Genomic DNA, 25,416 nt, shown 5'->3' with positions numbered 1-25,416 from the left:
GGAAGGTTGACTAAGGTTGACCAGCATCGATCCGGATCCAGGCCCTCCAGCTCCAGAGCTGCTGGCATCGAAGGCCCAGGGTCCCCAACCGACTCTGCGGGACCCGAACAAGCACCAGCGGAGTTGGGCTGCTCAAACACACAGTGGAAGGCTTCGTACAACGTATGAAACTGGGTAGGGGACACCCCGGCTCCCGGAAATAGGGGGAAGCGCAGAGTTGTCCCCGAGTCAGGCGCCAGAGACTGAGCCTTAGAACGAAGATGCTCCGGGTCCCGCGTCAAGTCAGCCGACCGACGGGGGAAGGCAAAGATCGAGAGAACTTCTTCACCTTCTTCTTGTGCTTCGACTTACCAAAGAGTCTGAAGACTTAGACAAGGTGTGGTGGCTCTGCAACCGGTCTAGAGACCTTCCTCTCAAGCGAGGCCGGGAGCGATGCGGAGCCGACTGCCGGGCCTCCAAAATCTTTGGAGACCGCTCCCGCAAATGCTTTGGATTCATGTCCTGACAGTTGGAGCACGGCTTTGGGTCGTGGTTGCGCTCCAGGCACCAGAGGCACACGAAGTGCGGGTCCGTCACGGACATCAGCTTGTGACAAGAGTTGCAAGGCTTGAAGCCGGGCCAACAATAGGACATCCCTTGCACAGCAGGAGTTGGAGACTCAAAAAAAGACGTTGACAAAGGTCGAAAAAGGTTTAGTCAAAAAGTGACTAAAGGGCAAGCTCTCCCCGGATCTGCGTAGGCTGGCGCGGACAAAGAAACTGACGTCAGCACACAGAGGCAGCGTCTAAGTAGGAGGGCAGCGTCTAAGTAGGCACCGCAGCATCATCCCGGCGACCATGACCCAGATGATGGACGCGGAGTCGACCAACGCCACCTACTGACGAGCATGCGTACTGCTAAAGAAAAATTCTCTGGACCCAGTCTTACGCCTGGGGGTAATTCTAAGGTAAGGAATCTATAACTAATAGTCTCTTTCAGATGTGACATACCATCAAATGAAAAACTAACAAATGAGAAATAGGGTCAAGACTGATATGCATATGGCTGGGTCCAAACTGGGGTGGCATAGTGAGCAAAAAAAAACAATGGAATAAACCCAGATCTGTGACTGGGGGGTTGAGTGATTGAAAAGTTTCAGCACTCCGTCCATCATCTTGTTTTGTTTGCTAAGTTTGCCCTAAGTGGCCAAGGGTATGCCCAGATGACTCCCTTGCTCACTGTGCCACTGGATTCAAGCTAGCCTGGCTGATGATGGGTAATACCCCGAAACCAGTGCCAGGATGCTCGTTTCCGGTCCAGGGAGGACCTAGCCTGGCAGTTCGGGCTGGATTGTTCCCATGAGGCACAGGGTCAAGACAAATTTGCATATGGTTGTGTCCAAACTGGGATGGCATAGTGAGCAAAAGAACGATGGATTAAACCCAGAACTGTGACTGGGGGGTGAGTGGTTGAAAGGTTTCAACACTCCATCATAATTCTGTTGTGTGTACCATCAAATGAAACAGGTGCTGAACACCAAGTTCAATCCAATGCCAGATGTAGACTATGAAAGGAACATTTTCAACCAAGAAATGCGGAAAGCTGGTGAAACAATGGATGAGTTTGTAGAAAGACTATTTGCTCATCAAGCATTGCAAGTTCAACAAGTTCAATGATGAAGAGGTCATGCCTCTGAGTATTAGACGGCTGTCTCCTCGCTTCCTTCAGACACCAAAGGCTGAAAGAGGCACTTCGCTTGAAGAGAGTACTCATGGCTACCAGAGCAGTAGAAAGAGCAGACAGACAAGCAGCTAACAGAGGCAGGAACGACCCAAAATGAATCCGCATGGGATGTGAAATGCAAGTCGAAACACAAGGGAGAAGGCCATAACATTATGACTCCAAAGAAAAATAAAGTTGCATTTCCAATGTGGATTTTCCTTTCCATATGAAGGTAAATGTCCTGCATTGGACAGATATACAAAGGTTGTGGGAAGGAGAACCCTTTAGTAACAGTTTAGAAAGCGAGGGAAAGATCAAGTAAGTCACGCCGAGAAAACAAAACAGATGGCCGAAAGTTCCAGTCATTCCCACAAGGGCAACCGTCAACATCAGTTTTGAGGCCAGTAGAAAATGAATGACGCCATTTGTCATTAAATTCCTCGTTTAAATGTTTGTCACCATCATTGTTAAGCGACAGCGAGGACAATGAGTGGGCATTGTCAATGTTGACCACTGGACAATATGCACTTGTAAGATTAGCTTCCTGCAAGGAAGAATGACAGTCAAAGCTAGATCTACAAGTTTAAATGCGATATTAATATCCCAAAATCACACAAAGTGAATGGTGTGCCATGCCTTGTATCATAGACGTACGAGTTACTTACCTTCGGTACCGATGTATCTGGTAGAGACGATCCTAGCCGCAGATTCCTTAACGTAGAATTATCCCCAGGTGTGAGACTGGATCCGAAAAACATTTTGCCACAGCATCCCTGCGCGCCGGCCTCACACGACTCCGCCCAGGCGTTGTCCGCGTATGTGACGTCAGCGAGGTCACATAAGTCCCACCCCGGCGAGCCTACGTCAGTTTTCTTCAGTAAACTTTTCTGTGGTACAATGCAGAGCCATCAGACAAAACTGTGGGAGTATGGTAACAGTGTGCGAAGAGCAGAAAAAGTGGGGAAAAAAGAACAAATGGTGACGAACATCATAAGAGGCAGAGTCAACACTGCAGTACCCAAAGGCAGAAAGAAGAAGAAAGAACAGAGCACAGCCCTGAGCAGCCACCCTGCTAGTACGTAGACAGCCCCCCCTGGAGACAAGGAACACATGTAAAAATGTCATGACAACATGTAGCAGAACTACAACCCCAACAAAGAACAATGAAGGGGAACCAGTCCAAGACAAACAAGGAACGACAACCTCCAAGACAACCCCATTTTTTTTTGTCAAATCTATTTTATTAGCATTTTATATCAGTCGAAAGTCAGTGCATTCGGGCAGTTTGTGCGTTGTGTCCCGGGACATACACGCAGGATTGTGCCCCAGAGTCCTCTGGAGTGTTGCACGGCTTCCTGTCAGTCCAATTGTGCACAATAACAATCACATAATCATGAGGGGAATCCCACTACTGTGTGCTTACACATAGAGATGACAGTAATCAAACCATTAATGCAAACATTCAACCTTTCAAACTATTGCGGCACAACCACATCATGTTAATCATCCCCTTCCACCCCCACCCCCCGACGTCCCACCCCATGGGTGTCATTATGTGTGAGTCTCAGTCTTGTGCGCCCAGATGCGGACAGGCCCAGCGCAGCAACACTCCCTGACAGCAGAAGAGCTCGCAGCATGTGTGACCATCCGGGGCAGCAGATTAGGCAGCTCCAGTATCCTGTGCGTCCGCCTCCTCCGGCGGCCGCAGGGCGCCAAGCATGCACTCCCACCTTTCTGCCATGGGTTCTTTCCGAAGCCCGGTTGTCTCCTGCCGCCGTATGGCTATCCATTCCGCCTGTGTCCATGCCTTAAGGGAGGCTACCCACGCTTGCACTGCAGGCGGCTCGCATGCCTTCCATCGCCGCATTAGCAGTCGCTTAGCTACCACCAGACCCAGGTCTAGGAAATGGGACGAAGCCTTATCTTGCTGTCTCCTCCTGAAGTGGTGCAGAAGGTACTCAGGCCAGTTGAAGGGAATGACGCGGCCTGTGCACGCCCCGAGCACCTCGCCTATCTCACGCCAGTAGATGACCAGTCTGGGGCAGCTCCACAGAAGGTAAACCAGCCCCACATCTAGCTCTTCGCATCTAGGGCAGGACGCGTCAGAGCGGTGAAAATACCTATTAATTAGCTCAGGCGTAAGGTAGGCTCTATGGACAATGAAAAGTTGTATCTGACGCATGCGCATGTTTCGGGGAATACGTACCGGGCTCCTAAGGAGCCACTCCCACTCCTTATCGGTAAGCACCCTGCCCATGTCCCGCTCCCACTTGCCTCTGAGTGGGGCCAGGCTAACCTCTGTGTGCTCGCAGCGATGCAGCGAACCAAGTGCCTACCCCTCCCCATAACGTGTAGGTATTGCATTGTAAGATGTTGTGTAGGCTCCGCCGCCATATCACCCCATCGGGCCGCCATCCTTGCCACTAGCTAGCGGTGCATCAGAAACCCCCCTGGTGGCAATCCGTCTTCAGCTATCAACGTGTCGTATGTCACCAGCTTTCCATCCCTGTACAGGTCCCCCAGCGTCCGAACATCGGCCTCTCCCCACTGTTCCAGCAGAGGGTGTGTGTGTTCGCCCCCCCGCTCCCAGGGGAACCATCTATGGGTATAGCGGGCGCATATGGGGACACCTTTCGGGTGAGGAATAGGGTTCTGCGGAAGCATTTGTATGCTACCGCCAGCAATGGCGGCTTGGGCTTCGCGGGCGGCGCCAGTGGGTGAAAGAGAGCAACGACACGGCTTAAAGAGTATGGTGGTTCGGTCGAGGCAGTGTCTTCCCTACCCCTGTCTGCCAGCCAGCGGGCAATCCATTGTAGCTGCGCAGCCAGGTAGTAGTGCTCAAAGCAGGGGACAGCTAACCCACCTCTGTCTGTCGGTAAGAACAGCTTCGGCAGCCCCAACCGATGCCTAGACTTGCCCCAGATGAAGTCACGAAGGACCATGTTAAGTTTAGAAAGGAAGGAGGCCGGGACGAACAAAGGCAAATTAACAAAGTAGTAGAGGAGCCGGGGAAGCATGACCATTTTGGTCAGTGCCACTCTACCCGAGATGGTCAGCGGGAGTGTGGACCAAAAGCTCATCTGGGACTTGAGCGCTGTCACTGCTCGCCCCAGGTTCCCATCAAACAGGTCAGTCGGTTGGCGGTAGATCTGGATCCCCAGGTATTTGAAGGTGTCAGCTCTCCATTGGACCCTTGTGTCTCCGAGGCGGAACTCTGGGTCTTCCACCTCACTGTTAAACACATACAAACAGGACTTAGCTACATTTACCCGAAGTCCAGAGACTTCAGCAAACCTGTCCAGGAGTTGGGCCAGTTGCACCGGTATATTGTGCATGTCTTTAATGAACACCAGCAGGTCATCAGCATATAACGAGACCTGGTGCACGGCATCTCCTAGGGGAATGCCCGCATTAAGGGTCTGCCGCAGTGCCGCCGCCAGAGGCTCTATGGCCAGCGCTAACAGTAGGGGTGACAGGGGGCAGCCCTGCCTGGGGCCCCTGCCCACCACCACCTCCTCCGAGATGTATGGGCCCAATCTCACACGCACCACCGGTCTTTTGTAGAGGAGGTCAACCAACTGCAGGAAGTCCACACCGAACCCGAAGCGCACCAGTACCTCAGCTAAGTATCCCCATTCCAGGCTATCAAAAGCCTTCTCTAGGTCAATCATTAGGAAACCTGCCCTCGGCCACCTCCTCCAAGACAACCCCATCACAGTGTGACAACCCCTCAAAGGAATAAAGGGTAGAGGCACTGCTAGATGACCCCAACCTAGAGAATAGCAGAAGGGCCAGAACCCGTAGTAATAAAGGGGAGAGGGAGGGGAGGGAAGAGATTGAAGGTAAGCCCCAATCGTGGAGCAACCAGAACAGAAGGGCACAGAAGTACCTATAAACCCATCTTCCAATGCTCCAAAAGAGGAGGAAAGGAACAACAGGACAAACCATCCCATCAAAAAGAGCAGAAGAATGCACTCACAGAAGACATAGCCACCCACCAGGAGGCGAGTGCAGAAGACCAAGCCAAAGGTCCTCGCAGAAGGTGGAGGAAGGGTGTGGCATGAAGGAATCTGCGGCTAGAATAGTGTCTACCAGATACATCGTTACCGAAGGTAAGTAACTCGTACATCTGATAGAGACTACTAGCCGCAGATTCCTTAACGTAGAATAGATACCCTAGCCATACCCACTGGGAAGGAGGGTCTGCGAGAGGACCCCCACCAGCCTGGACATAAGAGGGTCCCACAAGGGACGAGTCCAACTGACAGGGTGAGGAACCCTGTCCCCCCAGGCAAGGGGAACCCCTACAGTCAGAACACCACCGACCCCAAGGGGGATGCGGGAAGAATAAAGGAAAAGGAAGCCCGTTCACACTCAGCAGAGGAAACAAGGGCAAGGCAAGAGGAGGCCGAAGCACCCCACGCCCATACAAGGCAACAGAACATCCATCCAATAAAGCAGGCGGAAGCAGAAAGAGAAGCCCGGGGGCACCCAGGAAGCTCAGGCAGGCTGCGCCTGAAAGAGGAAGGAACACAAAATCTTTCTCAGCTCCCAGGACAGAGAGCAGGAACGGGAAGAAGGGCCCGGACACACCTCAGGGAGGGGCCCGCACACACGACCCAAAAAGAAGTGGAACCAGAGCCATGGCGCCAGGCCGCAGACAGCAGGTCAGACCAGGCTAACAGCGCAGCGCGGGGCGCCATCAAAGGCATGTCAGACCAACAATAAGGGAATTGCACCTGCAACGTACTTAAACGCCATGGAGAGCAGAGGCCTGAAGGCGACCACAACTCCCAAGCACAGAACAAGCTATATAACAGCTACCTCCACCCCACATAGGGTATGTTAAGTCCCAAGACATGGAAACCCTCTTAGGAAGAAACTTCTGCAGCAGAGGACAACAGAAAGATCCGGGGGGGGGGCAGAAGAAGGCTTGTCAAGCAGCCAAAGAGAAAAAACAGAAGGCCTGATCTCAGGGCCAACCTGGTGTAGAGGAGAAGACGTGGAGGCGGAGAAGAGGAGGAGGAGAAGGAGAAGAAGAAGAGGAGAAGAGGAGAAGAGGAGGAGAGGAGGAGGAGAGGAGGAGGAGAGGAGGAGGAGAGGAGGAGGAGGAGAGGAGGAGGAGAGGAGGAGGAGAGGAGGAGGAGAGGAGGAGGAGAGGAGGAGGAGAGGAGGAGGAGGAGAGGAGGAGGAGAGGAGGAGGAGAGGAGGAGGAGAGGAGGAGAAGAGGAGGAGAAGGAGGAGGAGAAGGAGGAGAGAAGAGGATGAGGAGAGAAGAGGAGGAGGAGGGGAAGAGGAGGAGGAGGAGGGGAAGAGGGGGAGAGGAAGAGGAGAAGAAGAGGCGGAGGAGGAGAGGAGGAGAGGAGGAGAGGAGGAGGAGAGGAGCAGGAGAAGAGGCGGAGAAGAGGCGGAGAAGAGGCGAAGAAGAGGCGTAGAAGAGGCGAAGAAGAGGCGAAGAAGAGGCGAAGAAGAGGAGAAGAAGAGGAGGAGAAGAGGAGGAGAAGAAGAGGAGAAGAAGAGGAGAAGAAGAGGAGAAGAAGGAGAAGGACGACGACGACTACTACTACTACTACTACTACTACTACTACTACTACTACTACTGCCGGGGCATGGAACAAAAGAGTGCCATCGAAGGGAAGATCTACCAGCTGTTCACAAACATTATCCGGGAACACACTGTCCCGAAGACAAGCATGGCGGCGAAGGGCAATCGAAGAAGCCATGGCACAACCAAGCACCTCCGAGATGTCTGGAGCGAACAATAAACGCCGCCAGCTCCCCGCCATCCAATGCATGGTGCCCCAAATCAACACCAGCACCCTCCTGAGAAGCAGCAGATCTAAGGGACTCCACTGAGTCCCACAAGCAAGAGGTGGCCCTAGCCAACACACAAAGTATTAGGGGCCCGCAGGGCCACACTGGTCGTAGCAAACATACTGCGCCCCCAAGATTCCAGCCAGCGGGCCTCCCGTGATGGTGGAGACAATAGCGGCGGCAGGGAGGGAAAGGCAGTCCACCAATGGGGGCTCGTGGCAGAGGGGGCGGAGGGAAAGACACTCCGGGTCACGTAGCGCTGTAAGGTGCTGGTGGAGAATGTGTTGGGGCACCGGATCCCACGTGGCGAGGTGCCCCCAAGCCCCCACCAGAGAAGAATGGAGGAAACCCTCTAAGGGAAGCAGCAGCTACCTGCCACCAGAGCCCTGGTGGAGAACTTCCAAAAGTTGATCTGCGGGGAAATGGGCAGCCAGATCACCCACGTGCAAAATACCCACAGCCGTGGAAACAGCGAGAGCGAAGGCCGCACCCGCCTCCGTAGGGCCCAATGGTGGGGAACGCAGCTCCTCCATAGGTGACGGCTGCAAGCTAAGGCGTCCATCGCCTAAGCCAATCGGAGTGGGGAAGGGCCAGGCCCGGAAAGAAGGAAGAGGGGCAGAGAAGTTGTGGACCTGTGGCTCCTCCGGCGAAAACCTCGGCCATGGCGAGGAGCCGTCCTTTGATGACGTTGGGGAAGAGGCCACGACACGGCGGCCCATCTCCGATGAGGACGACACGACACCAGCAGGCGCCCAACCTCCAGGGAAGAGGAGGCATCTGAAGAAGAATCCACGACACGACACCTGTCCGGTGCCGTAGAGTCTGCAACCTGAGACAGGACGTCACCGTCGTCCAGCACCAAAGGAGATGCAGACAGGCCTCCTCCACACCACACGGCGCAGGAGACCGGAGCTGGGCCGCAGCAGAGGCGGATAAGGAACGGCGCCGACTCTACCTCTGACGAGACAGCCGCCTGCGTGTAGGGACGAGAGGGACCCGGGGAGTGACAAGGAGTCCCCCGCCAGCCTCGACCCATGAGGGGACGAGAGAGGCCCGCCGACCCCTGTGGCACCGCCGAGGCAGACTCAACCTTAGACGAGGCAGCCATCTGCGTGGAGGGACGAGAGGGGCATCCCCCGCCAGCCTCAACCCATGATGGGACGGGGGCCGCCGACCCCTGTGGCGCCGCCAGGGCCAGCAGCTGCCGGCGCCGTAGCTGCGCCATCTTGGCATCAGACAAGATCGCCGCTTGTCCATAGGGCCGAGAGGGGCTCAGGTATGCGACCCGAGCCCCGCGACACCACAGGGTCTCCGCAGGAGTTTGCGGTGAAGCAGGGGTGCTGTGGTCTGAAGGAGGGACCCCCCCCGAAGGGCCGCACCCTAACGGCACCACATCCTCCAAGCCTGGAACCGAGCCAATTGGCGCCAGGGCTGGATCCGCCGGCGACGCCGCATAGGGCCCCGCACAACGCAAGGGCTCCGCCGACATCCCAGGAGGGGAAGGAGGAGGAGGAGGAGGAGAAGCCAGCGAGGCCTGCAAAGTCGCCCCATATGTCTCCATCTGGGCTCTCAACGCCCCCTCACCGGGAAACGGTGGATAGGGGGACGATACGCAGGGCCGTATCACCCGCAGAGAGCCCATGCCCCCAACAGGCCAGAAACCAGCACTCGGGGACAAACTACGACACTTACCGACAGTTGAGTGACGCACTTGCGGCTTAGGAGAGGGATGAGGAGGAAGGCGGCAGCTTCAAAAACCTTCCGCAGAAGTTGATCGAGAGGGCAAAACCAATCTGGACATTCGAGCCGAGAGAAGTTTCATCCGGCGCTCCCGCCGCGTCTTCTGCTTCAACTGCTGGCACGCCTCGCAGTCAGTTGAGTCGTGATGTTCCCCCAAGCACCACATGCAAAGGAGGGGAGGGTCCGTCGCCGACATCAGGCGTCCACAAGACAAGCACGTCTTAAAGCCTGAAGGCATCCTCACACTGTTCCCACGAACACACGCAATAGCGAAAGGGAAAGACCTAAACAGGCCCGGAGCACGAATCAGATCCGCGTTGCACGGGGAAAAGGAAAAAACTGACATAGGCGCGCCGGGGTGGGACTTGTGACCTCGCTGACGTCATGTACGCAGACAACACCTGGGCGGAGTCACGTGATGCCATCCCCCCCCGGCGCGCAGGGATGCTGTGGCAAAAGGTTTTTTCGGATCCAGTCTCACGCCTGGGGATAATTCTACGTTAAGGAATCTGCGGATAGTAGTCTCTATTAGATAGTGGTGCGTTAAGAACCATTATGCCAACAGAAAGGTACAATGCACTGTCTCCAGTGCCCCATTTAACCCAGTCAGAAAAAGTGTACATGTAGGCTGCTTCAACACCACTGCAAAGTCAAGGTTCATTCACAGCAACTATGAAGCATAAAAAGACGAAAGTACAAGCACCAATTCATCTCCTGCAGGGCACATCATTGAGAGCTTATTTACTCAGTTTCAGTACAGCTGCTGACATGAGGCAAATTTCTGTAAACTAAAATGTAAATACCTATCATGAGATAGTGAATCCATTTCCATCATGATATCATGGACTGGAAAGACTTAAGACTATGAAAGTGCAAATGCACATAAATGAGGACATCTGTCCTCTTGCTCAACAACATAGTCAAATTGAATTTCATTTACAGGAGGCTGTTAAAAGAAAAACTTGAGGCACTATAAAAGCACAACATCAATGAGCAATTCATTGGTTCAATGCCATGGGTATCACCCATTGTGGTAGTACTGAAGGATAATGGAGGATAATGGAGGAGCCATGCACATCTGCATGGATTGGCACAGTCGAGCTTATGTGAGGGTTTATACATAAATAACATATCACATGCATTTTTCTATTAACCCCTTGCCTGCGCTGAATGTTCCGCGTTAGTGCGGAACGTTCTATTGCGCGGGCGGGGCCGCGACGTTCAAAGGACATGTGCAGCACTACCGAGGTAGTGCATGCGACGTCCGCTGAAAGTCAGCAGCAGCGGTGGAGTTAAAATATCTTTTGGTCAATCTCACTGAAATGTCACATCAGACAAATAAGTGAGCGTGGTTATCAAGTTTCCCAGTTTCGTATGATATAGCAGTGTGCAAAATTGACTTTTAATTCATGAAAGAGAGAAATTGAACCTGTAGGTTACAAAAAATAAGTTTGTTTTGAGAAACGTATAAATCTTGTTATGACAGCTCCCTTCTAATATCCCTTGAAGACAGCTTAAACAGCTCCACTCTTTACAATTACACATTCCCCACTTAAAAAGGTTAACGTAATCGACTTTAAAGAGAAAACAATCATTCACCTCTGTAGTGTTGTGGTTCAAGTGTGAACATCTGGTCATGCACAAGGGTGTTGTCTGGGCAAATGGATTTGGGCAGAAAGAGGTACACAGAACGTAGTACTTGTTCACTTTTCAGTGCACGCTAACCTTTTTCATTTTGTTTGTTATATCCATGGCCTTTGCAAATCCAGAGGGTGTTTCTCTTTTTAAAGGATCAGGGAGTGCCCACAAGCCTCTGAAGCAAAGAGACACACAGCAGCTCCTGCTCCTGTTGGATGTGGAAGTCTTAGTGGTGAAATAGGGTGGTATTAGTCTGCTCCACGCAGACAGCAAAGAATGGACGGCAAATTGGAAGTGGGAAGGCAGCCCTTGCACACAACTGGGTTTAAACTGGAATGGCATGAGGAGCAAAAAAAATTGATTTAGGCCCAGATCTCTGTACTGGGGTGAATGTTTGACATTGTTCAGCATTCTGTCCATCAAGAGTTGTTTTTGCATTTGTCACCCCAAGTGGGATGGGTATGCCCAGACGTGGGTCCTGTGCTCTCCATGCCACTGGAGTCAAGCTAGCCTGGTTGAAGAGGGGCCCCGAAACCGGTCCCAGGATGCTCGTTTTCCGTCCAGGGAGGACCTGGCCTTGTAGTTTGGGCTGGACTGTTCCCATGGGGAGCAGGGTCAAGATTGATTTGATTATGGCTGGGCTTAAACTGGAATGGCATGGGGAGCAAAAAGAAACGGATGGATTTAGGCTCAGATCTCTGTACTGGGGTGAATGTTTGACATTGTTCTGCATTCTGTCCATCAATTGTTCTTTTTGCATCTGGTGGAAATGAGTCACAGAGACCAGTAAATGTGGTCTGACTAACAACAACAAAAAAAGAGTGGCCGTAGAAGATGATGGTGGTACACAAGACTGTGGGGATCATGTAGGTCTGGTCTGCATAATTGAACAAGGCAAACGTGAAATTAACATTACAAACAGCATGGGGCACATATTAGTGAGAGGTTCTCAAGAAGAAGCACTCACATATAGAAGCCCTGCAGTTTATGGTGCAAGCAAACATCTGTTTTGGCAGGAGGCACATCTGGAGAATGGGTGTAGATTCCTTCAGAGGTAGTGAGAGGGGAAAACTATTTTATGAGAAAGAGGAAGGGACCAGGGCCACAGTTCTCTCTGGTTGGCATGACCTCTGGACACTGCAGGGATAACGTGAGTACAGAGGTCAGTGTAGGGGAGCTGCTACCAGTAAAGTCAAGAACAGCCTTGGCACACTGGGCTGAAAGTGAGGGAGAGGTTTGGAACAGCCCTGTCGCCACCGAGGGATTAGACCAGCAAAGACAAAATGCAAGTCCAAGAGAACTAATTGAGGAACGAGTGTTTCAGCGCTCCGTCCATCATCTCCTGGTGTTTGAATTATTCAGGCTAAGCACTTCACATACCAATGCAGTGGACCCGGCACTCGGTTTTCCAGAGGCTGCTTCTTGGCTACTGCATAGCAGATATTAATGCAGATGACTGACTATCTATATGGACAAAGTCCTTTTCTCCACATGCTTGCATTTCTTTGCCCTAGAGAACCTCACAAAGAACTATTGTCCACCCAAAGGTCTTGGTGTTGTTAATGTAAAAACTCATTCTTTTCTGACGAGCAGAAGTTATTGCGATGAGAAACAGTCTTCAGTCAAGAGACTTAGCCAGATGTGCATAGGCTCAAAAGGGGTGCATATAAGAAATGTTAAGATCCCACTGTGGCATGACAAAGGTTTAGTTAGGGGGAAACATACAAGTTAAGCCTTTAGGAAATTGCATCTCAACAGCTGATTTAAACAAGGGTGGCTGATTGGGAAAACACAAGAAGGCCGAAAGGGCAGAAAAATAGTCATCATCAGTGCCCACTCCAAGTCCTTGCTGGGCCAAAGACAAACCAAACAACAATATCTCGGATAGTTTGGCCTGCAAAGGGTCCGTATTACCGGTGCCACACCAAGTCACAAACTTGTCCCAGTGTTCGGCACAGACTGTGAAGGATGCCTGGCTGAAAGGATGTTAATAAAGATATTGCCACTTTTTAACCCTTTATTTATACATATTGATTAAATGTGATGTGTTACATATTGTGTTTCATTTTTTAAATGTTTTGTATTCATATAATTTGTTTAGATCTGAGAAGAAATTATAAAAATGGTAACAACTTTGAATATATCTTTTCTGTCTTCCTTGGTTTTCGAAATGTTAGAGATACTGTGTATATTTGCTTTATTGACATTGCCTAGGAGTTTTTGTCACTACCATTTAAGTCCCTGTCCTAGGAATTGAGCTATCCATTGTTCAGGGGGTCCTTGTTTTTTCTCACTGAAAGGATGACATCCACTACTTCGGGAAGGACATTGAGCAGAGGTGGTTGACTTCATTCAGTTTCCACTCATGGAGGAGTACATTGCGCAGGCTAGAGGCAAAACCCTACCTTACGACAGAAAATAATCAAAGATAATCCCAGAGCGGGAGCCTGATCAGACGAGATGCTCATATCCTTAACTTCCAGGTACCATACTCTCCTGGCCAAATCTGGAGCTACTATGATGATCTAGGCCCCAGGGGGAGGGGGAGGTGCACAACCAGGGAGATGCCTTGACGATTCAGTCAGTTTCAAAGATACAGGACCTCCTGGCACAGGGTCCCGAACCCCATCCAGCCCTGCTTGTTGAAATACCACATAGTGGTGGTATCAGTGAACACCTGAACAAGCCTCCCTTTGAGGAACAGCAGGAAGGCTTTCAACACCAAGCAAAGCAACTCAAACAAGTTGATTTGAAGACAGGTCCAGAATACTCTGATCCCCATCGCTCCCACATAACCTCTCTAACCCAGCAGTGACCAGTCTGCGACCACCACTTGCTCCTGGTGGGATACGGAGAGGCTACTGCTACTGGCCTAATTATGGTCAAGCAGCCACCACTGGAAATCTTTTGCAATCTACTCCAATCCCTGAAAGGAATAGGACAGGCTCACTTGGCGCTGGGCCCAGTGAGCCTTCAGATCCGATTGCAGAGGCCACATATGCCATCTGACACTGACCAGGAGCAGCATGCAGGCAACCAATAGATCAAAAAGCTGTCACACTACCCTCACTGACAGATAGACCGAGGCTGAAACCTTGGGATCATACCCTGAATGTCTTGGACTTGATTCAGAGGAAAGGCCCAACAACGCGCAATATCCACGTTGACTCCAAAAAAAGGGAGCCTCTGCACATGAGTCAGGTGACAGTTTAGGACGTTGATGGTGAACCCCAACAATGTCACATTTGCTATTGTATGAGGTTTGTCCACAACTGACTCTGGCAAGCCCAGCATCAACTGCTGATTGTTTAGCTAGGGAAAGATTGGTATACCTAATCTCTGAAGATATGCTGTGACCGTCATCATCACTTATATTAACACCCAAGAGGCACTGGTGACGCCCAAAGGTAGCATAGCAAACTGAAAATGCTCCTGTGCCACCTTGAACCTCAAGTGTCTCCGGCAAGACAGGAACACGGACACGAGTGTCCTGGAGGTCCATCACAAATATTTAGTCTCCTGAATCCACAGCAAATAGAACCAGGGCCAGCGTGGCATCTTCGATAAGGGATCTACAATAAAACAAAGCACTCTGCCATTTTTCGGCACTCAAAAATAGCAGGACTACCATTCAGCTCATATATCCGTGGCTGGGTCTCTATGGTACCTTTCATCAAATGATGCTGTACTTCGAACAGTAATGTGGTCAAGTACTGCTCCGAAAGTCACTCTGATGTGGGTGGAAGATACAGCAGGTTGGAAAGGAATAGCAGGGCTTGGCCCAGTTGAACGACCAGCAGGACCTACCTGTCGGATGTTATGGTCTTCCACCCCTGGAAGAAATGACTGATTTGGTCTCCCATAGGGTGGTTGTGTGCCAGTAAGGACAAACTAAAACAAAACAGCTTGGAGGCTACTATTGAAGAGGCAAGGGACTGGGGGGGGGGGTTCACTGTCCCTGTGGACCTTAATGTGGTCTACTGGATCCCTGGCCCCCACAGGACTGGGCAGAGGGAGGGCCTTTGTGTTACGTGTATGCAAACCCATGTTGAAGCCTTGAAAAGGGCAAAACTGCTGGGGATACTGCTTTGTGGGAGTTGAATATCAAGTCAGAGTGCATTGGATCTGCTTTCCTTGAAGAGCTCAAAGGCACAATTGACTTCACAGAACAGGCGATACCCATCAAAAGACACAACCATAAGGGGGGGGCTGATCACCACCTGAGAGGCCCATGGGTCTTATCCATGTGTGGCACAGGAGCACCACACTAGTACTGACTGCACTGCATAAGCAATCCATTGTGCCCACTCCAGATCTTATAACATAATTGGCTGCATGCTTGCCGTCCTGCATTGGTCACACCAGGTTGACACGGAATCCCACCAGGGCTGCTGACAAGCAATCAAAGAACAGGCCCATTAATGCATGGAGGTACCCATCCAGCAAGCAGGTGGTACTGACTTAAGGATGAGGCTAGATGAGAACATCAGTTTCCCAATGACTCAATTCTATTCGACTCTGGGGAGGGTTGTAGGGAATGCGCTGGGATTAATCCGGCTAGTGGATGCCTGAGCTGCCAGGTTCTCAGGAGTATGGTGCTGAATCAGAAAAATAGGGTAACAAGAAGCACGTCTGTGGTGCTGTGCTTAATGTCTACTCACATGTAGTGTAGTTCCTATTATCCCAATAGGCTCTGCGCATTGGAATAATACCTTCAATAGTATAGGCCTAGACAGACGTTAACTAGGTCTACTACTGTCGATATTAGACTTAAAGTTTTGGGTTTGCCAGCTAGCTCAGAGTTCACTAGAAACTTTCTCGAATGTTCAGGAAGGAATTAACTTCCCTGATTAGACAAGAAGGGATTTAGTTTCTGACAACCATAGAACATGACAACTTTGCTCTCCCCTAATCAAGAGTGTATCTCGAGAGTCGTGTGAACAAAAGGCAATTTATTTTACTCAGTCAGTACGTGCATTCTTAGTCTCATCAGAATGTAGAGAAAAGGAAGAGACGGGCGTGTTCAATAACAAGGTGTTATTTATTGATCAGTCTCTTTTCTCGTACAAGAGAAATGGATCGATATTATTGCGATACTTATGGTTAAGTAAAGTGCATACATTAGAAGCAGAAGTATAAAATAATACTGTAAAAACATTGATATGGTTTCTAAGCCATATGAAGGTTTAAAATGAATAAAATATATTACATACACATATACATTTGACTAAACGTACTCAACTGGTGTTTCTAAATAAGCCTACCCCGTGTACCTGACCTAAGTCTAATACGTGGGCGGGAATAGAAAGTTACAGTTTAAGTTAAGTTTGTTTTTGCCAAGTGACTGACTAAAGAATTCTCTGTGAGGGGTTATTCAGTTCTGTACCTGGAAGTTAGGATGAATGAGGGATGGTATCTCTCTTCTCTGCTCTCGATATTCCAGGCTGCCTGCGAGGGCTACCCGGAAACGCCGGTGCTGGATTTCTCGGCAGGAGAAAGCAGCGCGTCTCGTTCTCAGCGCGTCAGGAAGGCGGGGCTGCGCCAGCGGGGTCTGCTCTGCTCTGGGCTTCGGCAAGTATGGCTGCTCCGTCTCGTCACCACCGCGTGTGTTTGCATAGGGCAATATCGGTAATATTTATACCTTTAAGGTGCCGAGATTGACGTAAGGATGGACATAGATACGTCAATAAGGATGTCATACGACCAGGTCGTTAGCACATTCTTTTGCTGAAGTTCTCGGTGAAATCAAAACAATGGCCGCAGGGTTTTTCCCAGGTTGTCATAGGTTTGATTTGTTATGAGAACTCCGTATGCCTTATCAGGGGCTGGAGGAATATCGCTTGTCTAATTAGATCGCAAGCGTTATGACCTAATCAGATAACACGTTCCTGTGCCGTAGTGTGGCTTCGTCAGATAACGGTATCTGCATCATGGGGGTTTGCTGCCTCATGGGCCGACTGCTAGTTAACTTGTTGGTTTGTTAACCAGAATAGGGTCAGGAATAGGGGGATCGATTCAGAACCTATAGGAATACATCACACCCACTCCACGCTAACTATGGACATATTTACTAATCTATGCATAGTAAAACATAGTACAATATATATAAAAAGTATTGTGTATACCTTACCACCCCAAAATACATAAATGCATTTTGAAATTTCCAAATATACGGAAGAAATGCAGTCATATGTATAGTATGCACTCAAGCTGTAGAATAATGCTAAAGTAATAACGCATTTGTATACATTAATGCTATTTGGTATATGAGATCTACACATGAAATGGCTCTTAATACAGAAAAAAGGTTCGAGACCACTTCATCACAGAATATAATACAATGAACATACCAGCGGGCAGCTAATGTCTATAAGCTATAAGTCTATAAGCTATCTAAGTTTAGAAATCTTAGTTCTCCAAGAATAGTTCTTACTTTAAGCAGAAGATAGTGTCCCGAAAAATATGCAAAAATATTTTGGGGCTGCTGAAAAAATGCTGTCCGTGAACTGGAGGGAAAAGTGTTCATGTGCTTTTAGTATTAAAGTTGAAGGCCAAATTCAGGGAACGCCGTGTACGAGTTTGTTCAAAAGTCTCTATTTCTGTTCTGGTGAGAACATCATATCATTTAGGCTTTCGAAAAAGTTGTCAACAGCTTCCTGGGAGAGTTCCACTAACTCGGAAATAGGTGTAACCATGCATTCATGTGCATGATTGTCTCCATTGACATTCTGATTCGAATTGCTGACAGAAGGTCGTACCTGATCGATGCTGCTTTCATCTTGAACTTCACTACCCCTTAATCGTAGTGGTGAAGCTTCCACGAATGCCGTCATCAGGATTGGTAGCCGTTGAGGGCAGCACAAAGCATGAACCTTGATTGGGCTCAACAATGTTTCTGCATCCATTGGCGCATCCGATTGTAGCGTCAGACAGGTGTCTAACACGCATTCTTCTCCGCATAGCAGGCACCTTAATACAGGTAAAACACATCGTTGCCACATAGGTCGAAATGATAGAAACCAAGTCATGTTCCGGTCTCTAAGCCGGGATAGTCCCAGGATTCTTGATATCCGGTCCCGTTATCCAATGGCTAGGATTGTTTCTTCCCTTGTCGCAGGTGTTTTGTCTGTGACATGGTTTGCCATAACGAAAAATAAGGACTAGGAATAGGATTCCTGCAATCAGTCCTAGAATCAGGGGAAGTCCGCCAAAAATCGAATGGACGAAGTCTGGAAAAATACCCAGTATGGCTTTGAATGGTGTTAATGCCATCGAAAATACTGTCTTAAATACTTGTGAGACCCCACTGGTATCAGAAATATTTAAGATTTCATTCAGGATTTCTGCGAAATGTATGGGGGAATTAGTTGATAACAATGAATGTATCTCTGCAGTCGTCCTTGCGACTTGGAGATCATACGTTTCTTTTGATGACGTGAGCCTAGTAGGCGTCTGAAGAAGCACTGTTTTCATTCTGCTTAAAGTATCTATTCGAATAGAAGTAATTTTCAAGTTGGGCCATGCCCTTGCCTCCCTGTCTGGAAAGGAGCTGGGGAACAATGAGTGTCCACAGCACTTGACCTTCGCAGTCGTAGGTACGAGATAAGGAGTCCCGGGCATAAGACTACAACATCTGCGATCTACAATTAGAATGTAACTCCCATTATAGAGTCTTTGAAAGAATGGTTCTATCTCTGTTGCAGGTGCGCCTTGCTGGTGACATGAAAGGTTATTTGAGTTCCCTTCACAGGCTCCGTGCAAACTAATTCCGTTACACAGAAGTGTACCGCTTAGTGACATTGCACAATTATTGCCACGAAGAAACACTTTCTGTCCTTTATTACTGACACATGCATGTGAATAGGGCAGGTTCCATGTTGTTTTAATGTACCCTTTTCCCAATTTCTCGTACATGCCAGCCTGTATATATTTTTGGCAGTATTGAAACCTGAAGGTTGAAATTGGAATAATTATTATTCCATGTATTATCCATTCACTGACAGGTCGTTCTGACATTGTCACTGGTAATCTCTCAAGTTTCTCAATGCTCAGGATTGTATAATCAGCTCCCTTTTGGGCCATACTGATTTGTCTATCAGTAAGGTTAAAGATATAGAATAGTGACGTTGTGTTGATTAAACGCCAAGGCACATAGCCTGAACGCAGATTTTGTAACGTCCAGCCAAGCTGTACAATAGAACGCAATTGGGACTGACTGTGTTGTAATACCAGTAAGTCTTGCGATAATATGTCGATTGCTGAAGACACAATGCTGTCCAAAGAAAAAATTCTGGAGGACAGAGTCATTAACCCATTGTCCACTACAGAAAGTGATTTTTCCAAATTAATACGGTCAATTTCTCGTATTCTCTCTGCTGTTTCAATTTGAGTAACCTTCCAGGCCTCATTGTATGCTGCATATACAGAGGCTGCTAAGAATCGCTTGTGACGCTGTTTGCGTGGTCCCATAGTGAAATCACGCAAGTCAGCACCATCAGTAAGTAAAGTTAGGTGTTGCTTAATTTCTGCCAGTGTGGAAGTTTGTAGCCATTGAAGGCATAATTTGCCCACACTGTAGGTGGTTATTATCCCTGGGTGATGTCTTTGAGGATATCTAGGGTCTGGCCTGGTCATTTTGAACCCCTGTGTTTTGTTCAGGAATCTGTCTTGACAGTTATTATTATCTGTGGGCCAGATCAACCACTGTTTCCAATCAGAATGTGTTCTGTTTTGGTTTAATACATAATGTACGTCTATCTCCTCATCTGTAGAGGTATTGCTGTACATTGTTGGTTTTGGAATAGACGGTTTATTTAAGTCTTTAATTTTGGCTAGGCCAAGACAGGTAGTTTGTTGAACAGTGTCATTTAAGAATATAATTTGTTCTGGGATCATGCAGGCTCTAAACAAAGATTCTATACCCTGTACTTGCCATTCTTTTGTGCCCCAAACACTTTTCAATTCAACATTTTTGTCCCAATAATCAAAACCAAAAGTATTCATTTGTTCAAAGAATGAGTCCGAATATATCAATTTTGTGTTTGTTATCATGGTCTTTGTCCCTGTCTTATTTGACAATTTGAAATAAAATGTTTCAGCATTACTTATGTTAAAACCTGAAAAGTATGAATATTTGTCGTAAACGGTTCTTGAACTCCCTTTTGGAGGTGTTGCACAATGTTCCCATTGATTATAATTTAAAACATTTCTAGGTTGTGCAGATCTATGTAGAAAATGGTTAGCATAATGGTTATAACAGTACATACTATCATAATTTGTAGAACCCTGCAAATAATCATGTTTGGTAAATTTAGCAGACATTACTAAGTCAGACATCATATTATTAATGCTTTCAAAGTCCCAATCATCAGCAAATGAGCTTGGTTTTACAAAGTCACTCAATGAGATCTTAATTTGGTGTGGATATTTCAGGATTTCGACCGGACCATAAATTTCATAGTCTGTGTTGTCCCATGCTACCCCACCCGGTATAGGATTGGCTGTGAAGTTGGCTGAAGAAAGTTCTCTTTTCTCGACGTGTGAAGATGTGTGTGGTTTGAGGATCAAGTTGAATTTCTGACTTGCTGTGTCCATTTTAGCATATTTTCCCTCAATGAAGCGTCCCAAAGTTAGTATCATGATGAGCCAAAGTATGAGGATAAATGCACCAAAACCAACCCAAAATTCGAGCCATGGAGTAACCAGATATGTTTCTTTCAGTTGTTTCAAAAGTTCTTTAGCTTTATCTTTAAAGGTTTTTGATGATGGCTGTGTCTTTGATTCACTGAAGCCTTCGGAGGAATCATCGAAGTTTATGAAGTAGCCGGATGCAGTTCTGTCAATTGTTCCAATTGGTTCAGGATCACTGTTTTTTGCATTTGCACTTGGTACTTCATTATAGATTGGTGTGTCTCTGCTAAATGTTTTTATTTGGGTTTTCAGAGGTCTAAGTTCCATTGCATTGTTGCATAGTCCTTGTTGTTCTTTTGTAGGTGTTTCGAAAGTGATTAACCTCTTTGTTAGAACCTCTGTACTGGTAGCAAACCTTGGTGTTCTGCTACTTATTGGGAGTCCACTTGGCCTACTATTTCTTATCGGCCACATGATTGTGGTTTTACCAGGTCGATGGATACAACTCGGTTCTCCTTTTTACCAGCAAGTGGCGGTAGTACAACTGATCTTGTCCCGTTGACAGACAAGACAGGAACTGCTTTTCTGTAAGAAGGCCCAAATTCCTTCTTTACCGCGATCTTTTCTCTGACTAGATCCCCGACTTTTGGAATCCAGACAGGTCTTGCTGGGACAGGTGGTGGTTCTTCAGTGGTTGTTGGCTGTTGTTTCAACTTCATGTTGCTCAGGTCTTTTCTTGTTTTGTTTAAGTCCTGCAAAATAGCCAAACGGTCTTTGATATCAAAGCTTTTTTCTTTCACCACTGAAGTCTGACTATCAAGGTCAGAGATCAACATCCTAGTTCCAAATAATAATTCGTACGGACTGAATCCCTTCAGAGAATTTCTTGGCAAGTTATTTAGACTACGTTGGACACTTATTAGATGTTTGACCCACCCAGCTCCCGAACCGAATATCCTTTCCGTTATAGATTGCTTTATGCCTTGGTTTTTTCTTTACACCATCCCGTATCCCTCAGGAAGGAAGTGAGAAGATTCCCGCTGTGCTATGCTCATTTGGCCATGTTTCCCCTCAGGCTGGAGGGCTAGAGTGAAAACAATGGACAGACGTAGCATGCTCTTAGAGTATATGCCATTTAGACTCGCAAATCTTTGTATAACAGTCCAGACGTCAGCCGAGTGCTGGTGATCTACACTATAAGTGGAAACTAGCCTGTATATGTTAATCGCAAGCCTTGCTTTTTACTCTTGATATTTTCTGGAGTAAAACTACGAGGTATTAAACTGTTTCTCTCCCCACTGCGATCTCTGTTGCAGTTTGGGCAGTTTTTTACAAACATGGTGTGACGCAGGCTCATGCCTGGCCACCAGTACCGTGATTGTAATTCTTCCAGAGAAGCTTTTAGTTTGAGGTGTCTGAGACCCTCGCCCATATGTGCGTCTGCGATTAACAAGTTTCTCCTGTCCATGTTTGGAATCACTCTATCCCCCACTCCAGGGATTCGAGCAAAAGGGACGGAGTTTGCATCGATTATGTATGTATAATTGAGTGGATAGTTGATCGGTAGCGCTGAGCAGTCGCCTTTTGATGACGTTTTCACCGCCAGCACTGTTTCACCGTCAATGTATTTTAATGTACGCTTTTTTCGAACTACGGGAGCCGATTTAGTGGCTGCCGCTGTGGCTGTTTCAGCCAATGAATTCCCTGCAACGTGAACGCCATCACGCTGATGACTCAGTGAGTGTGTCACGTGAGTCTTTGGTAGTTCTTTTTGTAAAAGAGCTATTTGTTCCCAAAGCAGTTTCTGCTTTATTGTTGCATCTGTGTCATCTTTGTAACCGTTTTGAATCCATGTCTGCAAATCCTTGTTATATGATTTGACGCAGTAATATGAATCTGACACTATAAGTGTCGGGAATTCGCGATCCGCATTATCTAGCGCCATTTTCAATGCTAATATTTCAGTCTGTTGTTCTGAATTAGTTTCTACTGAGTGTGTTTTTCTTAATAGAGGTTTTAGTTTACCTCCGCGCCACACTTCTTTTGTAATCCCACATGTGGGGTTGTATGCCTGTTCTCCCCAAACGGGGGGTTGAGCATGTCCGTCTGCATAGATTACACAGGCGTAATGTCGTAAAGGCAGAATGTCGATTGGCAGAGGGAATGTACTTTCATATTCTAAATTTTCCATTTCTTCTAGTTCTGGATCAAAGTAATAGTATACTTTGTCCGTTGTGATTGAATTCACCCATTGTATCCATTCCGGATTCAATGTTGTTGTTGGTAAATTACACAGTGTTGTTAGTGCCTCAAAGGCTGATTCAGCTGTTCTGACTGTGATATGTCTACCGTCAGCTTGATCTTTTTCTCTAGCTATTGCGGTTTGAACTGCATGAACAATTTTTTCTTTGTTGCCGAATTTCTGTTCAGCTTCTGTGTACAAGTGTGATTTGAATGCAATCGGTACCTTTTCTCCCTCATTAGAGGTCAGGTATGTGAATCCGCATCTCCCTGGGATGACTCAAATCACAAGATTGCGTGTGTTATCACGTGTTTCTAATTTTGTTTTAACTAGCATGTCTGTTTGTAAGGATCTCAGAATTTCTGTGTGTATTTGAGTCCAATTGGATCTTTTAAAATCTGGTTTTATCAGATCATAAAGGGGTTTGACCCTTTCTGCGTAATTTGCAATATATGTTCTTCCGAAATTTAGGAAGCCTAGAATTGACTGTAGGTTTTTTAGTGTTCTAGGTGCTTGGAGGACGGCACATTTTTCTAGAAAATTGTCAGCCAGGCTTTTACCTTCACTTGATAATTCATATCCTAAGAACAGGACTGTCAGATGGGCAATTCTGGATTTTTTAAAGTTGAATTTGTAACCCTCTGCTGCGAACCCAAGTATTATGGTGTTCACTCTCTTCAAGTGAGTCTCCAAGTCATCATCTGTTAAGTATATGTCGTCGACATACGATAATGCTTCGTCGTCATATATTTGTAGTAATTCTGTTACTCTCGCTGAGAATACCCCCGGGCTGTTTTTGTACCCCTGGGCTAAACGACAGAATTGTTTTTGAGTGCCATTTATTGAGAACGCAGACAAATATCTGTTCTCTGGTGCTATGTTTTGACAAAAGAATCCATTAGAAATGTCTAATGTTGTTTTGTATTTTTTGCGCACTATGTTATTCATTAGTGCAGCACTATGCGAATTTTGCACTGCAAAAGTTTTGCAACATGAGTTAAGGTGTCGGTAATCCAAAACTAGACGATATGAATTGTCTGGTTTGGAGACCGGAAACAAAGGGTTGTTTATTTGTGAGGTGCAAGTTTCAATCACCCCCTGGTATTCTAGCTGATCTAGGATTTCTTTTACCTGTTTTTTAGCTTCTTGCTTAATTGGGTACTGCCTTTGTGCAGTAGGTTGTGATTTTAACTGGATTTTGTGAGGAGGAGAGTCCTCATCCCATCCTACGTGATTTTTATATAAAGCAGGAGCCTGAGCTACTGCCCACTTTCTGGCAAGTGTGTATTTTTTATGAATTGGGATGTGATTTGAGAAGGCAGGCATAATTATTTCTTCGCCATGAGGGCACTCCCTGACAAACTCTGGTGGCCAGTCTTTTTCAGCTAGAAGGATGTCATAGCCCTTGGAGAGATTATCCCAAAATAGTCCCCTTATTTTTCTAGTCTTATCTCCCTCTATACTTAATGTTATTTCGTATATTTTGTGAGGTTTGCTAACTCTGGTGTCTGCAGTTTCCACTTGAAGATATTCATTCGTGTCCACTGTCTCCAGATGATTCATAAGGACTTTGCGAGCTATGCTCACTTCTGCTGCGCTGTCTAGCATTGTCTGAGCCCATTCTCCGTTTTTCAGTTGTGTCCTCAGTATTCTCGGCATTGTTAACTACCTTGATACTGGCTACCTTCTTTTTTGGAAATTGTAATTTCTTTTTTAGCTGAGCAGGTTCCTTGTCTTTGGACTTGGCGTGCTCTTCTCTTTGTTCTGATCGTCCTCTTCTTTCCGATTTCTGCGAGGAAGTCTGAAAAGATTGAGAGGGACGTGTATCAATGTCTTGATATCTATCAGGCTTTTTTATATTATCCCTATTTCTAAGGTTATATCTTTTCCCAGAGGGGTCACTCTGCGGTGACCTGTGTTTTTGGTTCGGAGATTTTTCTCTTCGCCTAGGAGACCTTCCTCTGGACTGGAATTTCTTTTCTTTAGGATTGGATTGTTTCCATCCCAGCTCTTTTTCTGTGATGTTGAGTTATTATTAAAAAATATTTTTTCAGGACTTTCAATCAGTTGTGGTTTTACTGGTATTCCACCTAAACTATCTCTACCTAGTTCCTTATAGGATTTTTCTATGATTCTGGCAATTTCAGCTGGTTGGTCTGCTATATCTGTCTCTTTTAACCTCTGGCGGATCGCCACGTTTGCTGCTTCACCTTTTATGTTGGCTAATAATATAGCCGAGACCTGCTTGAAGTCTTTTAGTAATTTCATACCAAGAGTTAAAGCGGGTTCTGGACCGTATTAGTCTTGAATTTGTTTTAGCACATCTGGTATTACCGAAATGGATGGAACACCGTGCGTTTTTGTGTAGATGGAAGCGAAGACTGTACCCCAAGTGTCACAGTCCTCAATGTGTGGTGCGATTCCCATTGGAAGACAGATAGTCAGAATCCTGTGTTTTTCTAATGGGGTGGTGTCAGGAAACACCGCCTCTATTTGGGTGATTTTCTGTGCCAACCAGAATGGTATTTGTTCCCGTTTAGCCGGTACTTTACCTAGGCAGGATTGTATGTTCTGTGGTGTAATTTTATTTGTGTTCCCCTGGTGAGGGGTCAGCTGTGGAATTTTAATCGCTGGCTGAATTGTTGAAGTCC

Source organism: Lissotriton helveticus, chromosome 3_1, assembly GCF_964261635.1.
Source record: "Lissotriton helveticus chromosome 3_1, aLisHel1.1, whole genome shotgun sequence".
NCBI classification, from domain to species: Eukaryota; Metazoa; Chordata; class Amphibia; order Caudata; family Salamandridae; genus Lissotriton; species Lissotriton helveticus.
The sequence above is the reverse complement of the archived record's forward strand: the minus strand, read 5'-3'. Positions refer to the sequence as shown.